Genomic DNA, 11,959 nt, shown 5'->3' with positions numbered 1-11,959 from the left:
GCACCTTGCATCTGGGAGATATCCTGAAGCATGCGGAATTTCAGCAGGCAGCCGGCCACGCCGGGCCACCGGGCCCTGGACGCGAACGATGCCCTTTCCCCTGAGAAACAAAACTCACCAGGCCAGGTTCCTGATGTAAGTTTGCAGGAGGCACTTGGCACTCTCAAACCAGACACAGTTGCCTGTGGGGGCACCTTGCATCTGGGAGATATCCTGAAGCATGCGGAATATCAGCAGGCAGCCGGCCACTCCGGGCCACCGGGCCCTGGACACAAACGATGGCCTTTCCCCTGAGAAACAAAAGTCACCAGGCCAGGTTCCTGATGTCAGTTTGCAGGAGGCACTTGGCACTCTCAAACCAGACACAGTTGCCTGTGGGGGCACCTTGCATCTGGGAGGTATCCTGAAGCATACGGAATTTCAGCAGGCAGCCGGCCACTCCGGGCCACCGGGCCCTGGACAAGAACGATGGCCTTTCCCCTGAGAAACAAAACTCACCAGGCCAGGTTCCTGATGTCAGTTTGCAGGAGGCACTTGGCACTCTCAAACCAGACACAGTTGCCTGTGGGGGCACCTTGCATCTCGGAGATATCCTGAAGCATGCGGAATTTCAGCAGGCAGCCGGCCACTCCGGGCCACCGGGCCCTGGACACGAACGATGCCCTTTCCCCTGAGAAACAAAACTCACCAGGCCAAGTTCCTGATGTCAGTTTGCAGGAGGCACTTGGCACTGTCAAACCAGACACAGTTGCCTGTGGGGGCACCTTGCATCTGGGAGATATCCTGAAGCATGCGGAATTTCAGCAGGCAGCCGGCCACTCCGGGCCACCGGGCCCTGGACACGAACGATGCCATTTCCCCTGAGAAACAAAACTCACCAGGCCAGGTTCCTGATGTCAGTTTGCAGGAGGCACTTGGCACTGTCAAACCAGACACAGTTGCCTGTGGGGGCACCTTGCATCTGGGAGATATCCTGAAGCATGCGGAATTTCAGCAGGCAGCCGGCCACTCCGTGCCACCGGGCCCTGGACAAGAACGATGCCCTTTCGCCTGAGAAATAAAACTCACCAGGCCAGGTTCCTGATGTCAGTTTGCAGGAGGCACTTGGCACTCTCAAACCAGACACAGTTGCCTGTGGGGGCACCTTGCATCTGGGAGATATCCTGAAGCATGCGGAATTTCAGCACGCACCCGGCCACTCCGGGCCACCGGGCCCTGGACAGGAACGATGGCCTTTCCCTTGAGAAACAAAACTCACCAGGCCAGGTTCCTGATGTCAGTTTGCAGGAGGCACTTGGCACTGTCTAAGCAGACACAGTTGCCTGTGGCGGCACCTTGCATCTGAGAGATATCCTGAAGCATGCGGAATTTCAGCAGGCAGCCGGCCACTCCGGGGCACCGGGCCCTGGACACAAACGATGGCCTTTCCCCTGAGAAACAAAACTCACCAGGCCAGGTTCCTGATGTCAGTTTGCAGGAGGCACTTGGCACTCTCAAACCAGACACAGTTGCCTGTGGGTGCTCCTTGCATCTGGGAGGTATCCTGAAGCATGCGGAATTTCAGCAGGCAGCCGGCCACTCCGGGCCACCGGGCCCTGGACACGAACGATGGCCTTTCCCCTGAGAAACAAAACTCACCAGGCCAGGTTCCTGATGTCAGTTTGCAGGAGGCACTTGGCACTCTCAAACCAGACACAGTTGCCTGTGGGGGCACCTTGCATCTGGGAGATATCCTGAAGCATGCGGAATTTCAGCAGGCAGCCGGCCACTCCGGGCCACCGGGCCCTGGACACGAACGATGGCCTTTCCCCTGAGAAACAAAACTCACCAGGCCAGGTTCCTGATGTCAGTTTGCAGGAGGCACTTGGCACTGTCAAACCAGACACAGTTGCCTGTGGGGGCACCTTGCATCTGGGAGATATCCTGAAGCATGCGGAATTTCAGCAGGCAGCCGGCCTCTCCGGGCCACCAGGCCCTGGACACAAACGATGGCCTCGGCCCCGAGAAACAAAACTCACCAGGCCAGGTTCCTGATGTCAGTTTGCAGGAGGCACTTGGCACTGTCAAACCAGACACAGTTGCCTGTGGGGGCACCATGCATCTGGGAGATATCCTGAAGCATGCGGAATTTCAGCAGGCAGCCGGCCACTCCGGGCCACCGGGCCCTGGACAGGAACGATGCCCTTTCCCCTGAGAAACAAGACTCACCAGGCCAGGTTCCTGATGTCAGTTTGCAGGAGGCACTTGGCACTGTCTAACCAGACACAGTTGCCTGTGGCGGCACCTTGCATCTGGGAGATATCCTGAAGCATGCGGAATTTCAGCAGGCAGCCGGCCACTCCGGGCCACCGGGCCCTGGACACGAACCATGCCCTTTCCCCTGAGAAACAAAACACACCAGGCCAGGTTCCTGATGTCAGTTTGCAGGAGGCACTTGGCACTGTCAAACCAGACACAGTTGCCTGTGGGGGCACCTTGCATCTGGGAGATATCCTGAAGCATGTGGAATTTCAGCAGGCAGCCGGCCACTCCGGGCCACCGGGCCCTGGACACGAACGATGCCCTTTCCCCTGAGAAACAAAACTCACCAGGCCAGGTTCCTGATGTCAGTTTGCAGGAGGCACTTGGCACTCTCAAACCAGACACAGTTGCCTGTGGGGGCACCTTGCATCTGGGAGATATCCTGAAGCATGCGGAATTTCAGCAGGCAGCCGGCCACTTCGGGCCACCGGGCCCTGGACACGAACGATGCCCTTTCCCCTGAGAAACAAAACTCACCAGGCCAGGTTCCTGATGTCAGTTTGCAGGAGGCACTTGGCACTCTCAAACCAGACACAGTTGCCTGTGGGGGCACCTTGTATCTGGGAGGTATCCTGAAGCATACGGAATTTCAGCAGGCAGCCGGCCACTCCGGGCCCTGGGCAAGAACGATGGCCTTTCCCCTGAGAAACAAAACTCACCAGGCCAGGTTCCTGATGTCAGTTTGCAGGAGGCACTTGGCACTCTCAAACCAGACACAGTTGCCTGTGGGGGCACCTTGCATCTGGGAGATATCCTGAAGCATGCGGAATTTCAGCAGGCAGCCGGCCACTCCGGGCCACCGGGCCCTGGACACGAACCATGCCCTTTCCCCTGAGAAACAAAACTCACCAGGCCAGGTTCCTGATGTCAGTTTGCAGGAGGCACTTGGCACTCTCAAACCAGACACAGTTGCCTGTGGGGGCACCTTGCATCTGGGAGATATCCTGAAGCATGCGGAATTTCAGCAGGCAGCCGGCCACTCCGGGCCACCGGGCCCTGGACACGAACGATGCCCTTTCCCCTGAGAAACAAAACTCACCAGGCCAGGTTCCTGATGTCAGTTTGCAGGAGGCACTTGGCACTGTCAAACCAGACACAGTTGCCTGTGGGGGCACCTTGCATCTGGGAGGTATCCTGAAGCATACGGAATTTCAGCAGGCAGCCGGCCACTCCGGGCCACCGGGCCCTGGACAAGAACGATGGCCTTTCCCCTGAGAAACAAAACTCACCAGGCCAGGTTCCTGATGTCAGTTTGCAGGAGGCACTTGGCACTGTCAAACCAGACACAGTTGCCTGTGGGGGCACCTTGCATCTGGGAGATATCCTGAAGCATGCGGAATTTCAGCAGGCATCCGGCCACTCCGGGCCACCGGGCCCTGGACAGGAACCATGCCCTTTCCCCTGAGAAACAAGACTCACCAGGCCAGGTTCCTGATGTCAGTTTGCAGGAGGCACTTGGCACTGTCAAACCAGACACAGTTGCCTGTGGGGGCACCTTGCATCTGGGAGATATCCTGAAGCATGCGGAATTTCAGCAGGCAGCCGGCCACTCCGGGCCACCGGGCCCTGGACACGAACGATGCCCTTTCCCCTGAGCAACAAAACTCACCAGGCCAGGTTCCTGATGTCAGTTTGCAGGAGGCACTTGGCACTGTCAAACCAGACACAGTTGCCTGTGGGGGCACCATGCATCTGGGAGATATCCTGAAGCATGCGGAATTTCAGCAGGCAGCCGGCCACTCCGGGCCACCGGGCCCTGGACAGGAACGATGCCCTTTCCCCTGAGAAACAAAACTCACCAGGCCAGGTTCCTGATGTCAGTTTGCAGGAGGCACTTGGCACTGTCAAACCAGACACAGTTGCCTGTGGGGGCACCTTGTATCTGGGAGGTATCCTGAAGCATACGGAATTTCAGCAGGCAGCCGGCCACTCCGGGCCCTGGGCAAGAACGATGGCCTTTCCCCTGAGAAACAAAACTCACCAGGCCAGGTTCCTGATGTCAGTTTGCAGGAGGCACTAGGCACTCTCAAACCAGACACAGTTGCCTGTGGGGGCACCTTGCATCTGGGAGATATCCTGAAGCATGCGGAATTTCAGCAGGCAGCCGGCCACTCCGGGCCACCGGGGCCTGGACACGAACCATGCCCTTTCCCCTGAGAAACAAAACTCACCAGGCCAGGTTCCTGATGTCAGTTTGCAGGAGGCACTTGGCACTCTCAAACCAGACACAGTTGCCTGTGGGGGCACCTTGCATCTGGGAGATATCCTGAAGCATGCGGAATTTCAGCAGGCAGCCGGCCACTCCGGGCCACCGGGCCCTGGACACGAACGATGCCCTTTCCCCTGAGAAACAAAACTCACCAGGCCAGGTTCCTGATGTCAGTTTGCAGGAGGCACTTGGCACTCTCAAACCAGACACAGTTGCCTGTGGGGGCACCTTGCATCTGGGAGATATCCTGAAGCATGCGGAATTTCAGCAGGCATCCGGCCACTCCGGGCCACCGGGCCCTGGACACGAACGATGCCCTTTCCCCTGAGAAACAAAACTCACCAGGCCAAGTTCCTGATGTCAGTTTGCAGGAGGCACTTGGCACTCTCAAACCAGACACAGTTGCCTGTGGGGGCACCTTGCATCTGGGAGATATCCTGAAGCATGCGGAATTTCAGCAGGCAGCCGGCCACTCCGGGCCACCGGGCCCTGGACACGAACGATGGCCTTTCCCCTGAGAAACAAAACTCACCAGGCCAGGTTCCTGATGTCAGTTTGCAGGAGGCACTTGGCACTGTCAAACCAGACACAGTTGCCTGTGGGGGCACCATGCATCTGGGAGATATCCTGAACCATGCGGAATTTCAGCAGGCAGCCGGCCACTCCGGGCCACCGGGCCCTGGACAGGAACGATGCCCTTTCCCCTGAGAAACAAAACTCACCAGGCCAGGTTCCTGATGTCAGTTTGCAGGAGGCACTTGGCACTGTCAAACCAGACACCGTTGCCTGTGGGGGCACCTTGTATCTGGGAGGTATCCTGAAGCATACGGAATTTCAGCAGGCAGCCGGCCACTCCGGGCCCTGGGCAAGAACGATGGCCTTTCCCCTGAGAAACAAAACTCACCAGGCCAGGTTCCTGATGTCAGTTTGCAGGAGGCACTTGGCACTCTCAAACCAGACACAGTTGCCTGTGGGGGCACCTTGCATCTGGGAGATATCCTGAAGCATGCGGAATTTCAGCAGGCATCCGGCCACTCCGGGCCACCGGGCCCTGGACACGAACCACGCCTTTCCCCTGAGAAACAAAACTCACCAGGCCAGGTTCCTGATGTCAGTTTGCAGGAGGCACTTGGCACTGTCAAACCAGACACAGTTGCCTGTGGGGGCACCTTGCATCTGGGAGATATCCTGAACCATGCGGAATTTCAGCAGGCAGCCGGCCACTCCGGGCCACCGGGCCCTGGACGCGAACGATGCCCTTTCCCCTGAGAAACAAAACTCACCAGGCCAGGTTCCTGATGTAAGTTTGCAGGAGGCACTTGGCACTCTCAAACCAGACACAGTTGCCTGTGGGGGCACCTTGCATCTGGGAGATATCCTGAAGCATGCGGAATATCAGCAGGCAGCCGGCCACTCCGGGCCACCGGGCCCTGGACACAAACGATGGCCTTTCCCCTGAGAAACAAAAGTCACCAGGCCAGGTTCCTGATGTCAGTTTGCAGGAGGCACTTGGCACTCTCAAACCAGACACAGTTGCCTGTGGGGGCACCTTGCATCTGGGAGGTATCCTGAAGCATGCGGAATTTCAGCAGGCAGCCGGCCACTCCGGGCCACCGGGCCCTGGACAAGAACGATGGCCTTTCCCCTGAGAAACAAAACTCACCAGGCCAGGTTCCTGATGTCAGTTTGCAGGAGGCACTTGGCACTCTCAAACCAGACACAGTTGCCTGTGGGGGCACCTTGCATCTCGGAGATATCCTGAAGCATGCGGAATTTCAGCAGGCAGCCGGCCACTCCGGGCCACCGGGCCCTGGACACGAACGATGCCCTTTCCCCTGAGAAACAAAACTCACCAGGCCAAGTTCCTGATGTCAGTTTGCAGGAGGCACTTGGCACTGTCAAACCAGACACAGTTGCCTGTGGGGGCACCTTGCATCTGGGAGATATCCTGAAGCATGCGGAATTTCAGCAGGCAGCCGGCCACTCCGGGCCACCGGGCCCTGGACACGAACGATGCCATTTCCCCTGAGAAACAAAACTCACCAGGCCAGGTTCCTGATGTCAGTTTGCAGGAGGCACTTGGCACTCTCAAACCAGACACAGTTGCCTGTGGGGGCACCTTGCATCTGGGAGATATCCTGAAGCATGCGGAATTTCAGCAGGCAGCCGGCCACTCCGTGCCACCGGGCCCTGGACAAGAACGATGCCCTTTCGCCTGAGAAATAAAACTCACCAGGCCAGGTTCCTGATGTCAGTTTGCAGGAGGCACTTGGCACTCTCAAACCAGACACAGTTGCCTGTGGGGGCACCTTGCATCTGGGAGATATCCTGAAGCATGCGGAATTTCAGCACGCACCCGGCCACTCCGGGCCACCGGGCCCTGGACAGGAACGATGGCCTTTCCCTTGAGAAACAAAACTCACCAGGCCAGGTTCCTGATGTCAGTTTGCAGGAGGCACTTGGCACTGTCTAACCAGACACAGTTGCCTGTGGCGGCACCTTGCATCTGAGAGATATCCTGAAGCATGCGGAATTTCAGCAGGCAGCCGGCCACTCCGGGGCACCGGGCCCTGGACACAAACGATGGCCTTTCCCCTGAGAAACAAAACTCACCAGGCCAGGTTCCTGATGTCAGTTTGCAGGAGGCACTTGGCACTCTCAAACCAGACACAGTTGCCTGTGGGTGCTCCTTGCATCTGGGAGGTATCCTGAAGCATGCGGAATTTCAGCAGGCAGCCGGCCACTCCGGGCCACCGGGCCCTGGACACGAACGATGGCCTTTCCCCTGAGAAACAAAACTCACCAGGCCAGGTTCCTGATGTCAGTTTGCAGGAGGCACTTGGCACTCTCAAACCAGACACAGTTGCCTGTGAGGGCACCTTGCATCTGGGAGATATCCTGAAGCATGCGGAATTTCAGCAGGCAGCCGGCCACTCCTGGCCACCGGGCCCTGGACACGAACGATGCCCTTTCCCCTGAGAAACAAAACTCACCAGGCCAGGTTCCTGATGTCAGTTTGCAGGAGGCACTTGGCACTGTCAAACCAGACACAGTTGCCTGTGGGGGCACCTTGCATCTGGGAGATATCCTGAAGCATGCGGAATTTCAGCAGGCAGCCGGCCACTCCGGGCCACCAGGCCCTGGACACGAACGATGGCCTCGGCCCCGAGAAACAAAACTCACCAGGCCAGGTTCCTGATGTCAGTTTGCAGGAGGCACTTGGCACTGTCAAACCAGACACAGTTGCCTGTGGGGGCACCATGCATCTGGGAGATATCCTGAAGCATGCGGAATTTCAGCAGGCAGCCGGCCACTCCGGGCCACCGGGCCCTGGACAGGAACGATGCCCTTTCCCCTGAGAAACAAGACTCACCAGGCCAGGTTCCTGATGTCAGTTTGCAGGAGGCACTTGGCACTGTCTAACCAGACACAGTTGCCTGTGGCGGCACCTTGCATCTGGGAGATATCCTGAAGCATGCGGAATTTCAGCAGGCAGCCGGCCACTCCGGGCCACCGGGCCCTGGACACGAACCATGCCCTTTCCCCTGAGAAACAAAACTCACCAGGCCAGGTTCCTGATGTCAGTTTGCAGGAGGCACTTGGCACTCTCAAACCAGACACAGTTGCCTGTGGGGGCACCTTGCATCTGGGAGATATCCTGAAGCATGCGGAATTTCAGCAGGCAGCCGGCCACTCCGGGCCACCGGGCCCTGGACACGAACGATGCCCTTTCCCCTGAGAAACAAAACTCACCAGGCCAGGTTCCTGATGTCAGTTTGCAGGAGGCACTTGGCACTCTCAAACCAGACACAGTTGCCTGTGGGGGCACCTTGCATCTGGGAGATATCCTGAAGCATGCGGAATTTCAGCAGGCAGCCGGCCACTCCGGGCCACCGGGCCCTGGACAGGAACGATGCCCTTTCCCCTGAGAAACAAAACTCACCAGGCCAGGTTCCTGATGTCAGTTTGCAGGAGGCACTTGGCACTGTCAAACCAGACACAGTTGCCTGTGGGGGCACCTTGTATCTGGGAGGTATCCTGAAGCATACGGAATTTCAGCAGGCAGCCGGCCACTCCGGGCCCTGGGCAAGAACGATGGCCTTTCCCCTGAGAAACAAAACTCACCAGGCCAGGTTCCTGATGTCAGTTTGCAGGAGGCACTTGGCACTCTCAAACCAGACACAGTTGCCTGTGGGGGCACCTTGCATCTGGGAGATATCCTGAAGCATGCGGAATTTCAGCAGGCAGCCGGCCACTCCGGGCCACCGGGCCCTGGACACGAACCATGCCCTTTCCCCTGAGAAACAAAACTCACCAGGCCAGGTTCCTGATGTCAGTTTGCAGGAGGCACTTGGCACTCTCAAACCAGACACAGTTGCCTGTGGGGGCACCTTGCATCTGGGAGATATCCTGAAGCATGCGGAATTTCAGCAGGCAGCCGGCCACTCCGGGCCACCGGGCCCTGGACACGAACGATGCCCTTTCCCCTGAGAAACAAAACTCACCAGGCCAGGTTCCTGATGTCAGTTTGCAGGAGGCACTTGGCACTGTCAAACCAGACACAGTTGCCTGTGGGGGCACCTTGCATCTGGGAGGTATCCTGAAGCATACGGAATTTCAGCAGGCAGCCGGCCACTCCGGGCCACCGGGCCCTGGACAAGAACGATGGCCTTTCCCCTGAGAAACAAAACTCACCAGGCCAGGTTCCTGATGTCAGTTTGCAGGAGGCACTTGGCACTCTCAAACCAGACACAGTTGCCTGTGGGGGCACCTTGCATCTGGGAGATATCCTGAAGCATGCGGAATTTCAGCAGGCATCCGGCCACTCCGGGCCACCGGGCCCTGGACACGAACGATGCCCTTTCCCCTGAGAAACAAAACTCACCAGGCCAAGTTCCTGATGTCAGTTTGCAGGAGGCACTTGGCACTGTCAAACCAGACACAGTTGCCTGTGGGGGCACCTTGTATCTGGGAGGTATCCTGAAGCATACGGAATTTCAGCAGGCAGCCGGCCACTCCGGGCCCTGGGCAAGAACGATGGCCTTTCCCCTGAGAAACAAAACTCACCAGGCCAGGTTCCTGATGTCAGTTTGCAGGAGGCACTTGGCACTCTCAAACCAGACACAGTTGCCTGTGGGGGCACCTTGCATCTGGGAGATATCCTGAAGCATGCGGAATTTCAGGAGGCAGCCGGCCACTCCGGGCCACCAGGCCCTGGACACAAACGATGGCCTCTGCCCCGAGAAACAAAACTCACCAGGCCAGGTTCCTGATGTCAGTTTGCAGGAGGCACTTGGCACTGTCAAACCAGACACAGTTGCCTGTGGGGGCACCTTGCATCTGGGAGATATCCTGAAGCATGCGGAATTTCAGCAGGCAGCCGGCCGCTCCAGGCCAACGGGGCCCTGGACACAAACGATGCCCTTTCCCCTGAGAAATAAAACTCACCAGGCCAGGTTCCTGATGTCAGTTTGCAGGAGGCACTTGGCACTGTCAAACCAGACACAGTTGCCTGTGGGGGCACCATGCATCTGGGAGATATCCTGAAGCATGCGGAATTTCAGCAGGCAGCCGGCCACTCCGGGCCACCGGGCCCTGGACACGAACGATGCCCTTTCCCCTGAGAAACAAAACTCACCAGGCCAGGTTCCTGATGTCAGTTTGCAGGAGGCACTTGGCGCTGTCAAACCAGACACAGTTGCCTGTGGGTGCTCCTTGCATCTGGGAGGTATCCTGAAGCATGCGGAATTTCAGCAGGCAGCCGGCCACTCCGGGCCTCCGGGCCCTGGACACGAACGATGCCCTTTCCCCTGAGAAACAAAATTCACCAGGCCAGGTTCCTGATCTCAGTTTGCAGGAGGCACTTGGCACTGTCAAACCAGACACAGTTGCCTGTGGGGGCACCTTGCATCTGGGAGATATCCTGAAGCATGCGGAATTTCAGCAGGCAGCCGGCCACTCCGGGCCACCGGGCCCTGGACACGAACGATGCCCTTTCCCCTGAGAAACAAAACTCACCAGGCCAGGTTCCTGATGTCAGTTTGCAGGAGGCACTTGGCACTCTCAAACCAGACACAGTTGCCTGTGGGGGCACCTTGCATCTGGGAGATATCCTGAAGCATGCGGAATTTCAGCAGGCAGCCGGCCACTCCGGGCCACCGGGCCCTGGACACGAACCATGCCCTTTCCCCTGAGAAACAAAACTCACCAGGCCAGGTTCCTGATGTCAGTTTGCAGGAGGCACTTGGCACTCTCAAACCAGACACAGTTGCCTGTGGGGGCACCTTGCATCTGGGAGATATCCTGAAGCATGCGGAATTTCAGCAGGCAGCCGGCCACTCCGGGCCACCGGGCCCTGGACACGAACCATGCCCTTTCCCCTGAGAAACAAAACTCACCAGGCCAGGTTCCTGATGTCAGTTTGCAGGAGGCACTTGGCACTGTCTAACAAGACACAGTTGCCTGTGGCTGCTCCTTGCATCTGGGAGATATCCTGAACCATGCGGAATTTCAGCAGGCAGCCGGCCACTCCGGGCCACCGGGCCCTGGACACTAACCATGCCCTTTCCCCTGAGAAACAAAACTCACCAGGCCAGGTTCCTGATGTCAGTTTGCAGGAGGCACTTGGCACTGTCAAACCAGACACAGTTGCCTGTGGGGGCACCTTGCATCTGGGAGATATCCTGAAGCATGCGGAATTTCAGCAGGCAGCCGGCCACTCCGGGCCACCGGACCCTGGACAGGAACGATGCCCTTTCCCCTGAGAAACAAAACTCACCAGGCCAGGTTCCTGATGTCAGTTTGCAGGAGGCACTTGGCACTGTCAAACCAGACACAGTTGCCTGTGGGGGCACCTTGCATCTGGGAGGTATCCTGAAGCATACGGAATTTCAGCAGGCAGCCGGCCACTCCGGGCCCTGGGCAAGAACGATGGCCTTTCCCCTGAGAAACAAAACTCACCAGGCCAGGTTCCTGATGTCAGTTTGCAGGAGGCACTTGGCACTCTCAAACCAGACACAGTTGCCTGTGGGGGCACCTTGCATCTGGGAGATATCCTGAAGCATGCGGAATTTCAGCAGGCAGCCGGCCACTCCGGGCCACCGGGCCCTGGACACGAACCATGCCTTTCCCCTGAGAAACAAAACTCACCAGGCCAGGTTCCTGATGTCAGTTTGCAGGAGGCACTTGGCACTGTCAAACCAGACACAGTTGCCTGTGGGGGCACCTTGCATCTGGGAGATATCCTGAAGCATGCGGAATTTCAGCAGGCAGCCGGCCACTCCGGGCCACCGGGCCCTGGACGCGAACGATGCCCTTTCCCCTGAGAAACAAAACTCACCAGGCCAGGTTCCTGATGTAAGTTTGCAGGAGGCACTTGGCACTCTCAAACCAGACACAGTTGCCTGTGGGGGCACCTTGCATCTGGGAGATATCCTGAACCATGCGGAA

This window comes from Passer domesticus, chromosome 26 (assembly GCF_036417665.1).
Source record: "Passer domesticus isolate bPasDom1 chromosome 26, bPasDom1.hap1, whole genome shotgun sequence".
In the NCBI taxonomy this organism is placed as follows: domain Eukaryota; kingdom Metazoa; phylum Chordata; class Aves; order Passeriformes; family Passeridae; genus Passer; species Passer domesticus.
This window is presented reverse-complemented; position numbering follows the sequence as displayed.